A 1489-nucleotide genomic window follows, 5' to 3' on the forward strand; every position below is an offset into this window, starting at 1 on the left:
TGCATATTTAATGAATTTGAATGCATATTTTCAATTTTTTATGTGCATATTTGCATGCATATTTTTCCAATTTTACCTCCTATAACTTCTCTGCCCTACATATAACCATTGTTCACTAAGACATCTCGTTCTTTCGTGGATTCAATTAATTTTGACATTATAAATAAATATTAATTAATTTAATAATTTAATAAAACTCACTACTTGTATAAAAGATTTAAATGTATATAAAAAGTAAAAACTCACTATTTGTGTGAAATATTAATGCTGTATCTAGCTAGGAATATTAAAGGACAAGAAATAATGAAATAATAAACTTATCGCAGGGCAGACAAGAAACGACAACGGGTACAAATCATTCAAAACGTAGATAATCGATCTAATCGATAGTCTGTATACGTTTTGACTGGTCAACTGGTTAATTTTAACTTTAGTTAAAAACCCATAGAGTAGAAGTACAGCATAGTAATATAAACTTATCATTAAATTCCAACAATACATATACAATAAATACTATCAAAAAATAAAAATAAAAATATACTTATAATGGTAAATTAGTTAATATAATAGCCTGAGACATTTACGCCAAAACGGCCACGCCAAAATGTCCCATTCCGTTACAAAAAACATTTTCACAACCATAAACCAAAGAAAAAGTTTTTAAATAATGTTTTGCTAAGGTTTCAGCATAGTTATTTTGACTTTAAACTGTTTTACTACATTTAATATTTATATATATATTTTTTTTTAATATTCACATAAAAATATTGAAAATTATAAAATATAATAATAATAATAATAATGTATATTTGCAAACAAAATGATAAAATAAAAGTTACAATTAAATAATACAGTAGTAAGTTTGTTTGCTCACCTCCTATAAGCGAAGCTTGTGGTGAAGGTGAGAGGTTCTTAATTTATTCATTATATTCAAATACTATTAATATGTAGTAGGTAGCAATAAAATAGATATGTAAGTTTTATCATTACAGAGTAAAGTTAAAACTAAATTCAATATAAAACAAACAAAATTATGATGAGATGATCATAAATTGACAGGTGCTAATTGTGTGACATCTAATGTCATTACTATGTGAAAATAAAACAAAATGAATAGATAAAATACATAAATAAATGATAGAACAACAATTTATACAATGGATAATACATAACGCTTAAAATGAATAAAGCTAGGATAATTATTAATATTTATTTCCAAATTTCTACAAAGAGTTATCGCTCGATTTAGGCAACTCTTGCTACCAAAATGCTTATGGCAAATTGGTGCTATTATATTAATATTTTTTTTTAGCCTTGTATTATAGTTATGATAACAATTTTTAAAATATTTTTTATGTTTAAAAGCTAATAGTAGGGTACATTTGGTAAGCAATCTATCGAAACTGAGTACATTAAATTCCTCATATAAATAATCGGTATTTGTATAATTAGACAAACTTAAAAATAAATTTAATAATCTTATTCATGA

This window comes from Acyrthosiphon pisum, chromosome X (genome assembly GCF_005508785.2).
Source record: "Acyrthosiphon pisum isolate AL4f chromosome X, pea_aphid_22Mar2018_4r6ur, whole genome shotgun sequence".
Taxonomy (NCBI): domain Eukaryota; kingdom Metazoa; phylum Arthropoda; class Insecta; order Hemiptera; family Aphididae; genus Acyrthosiphon; species Acyrthosiphon pisum.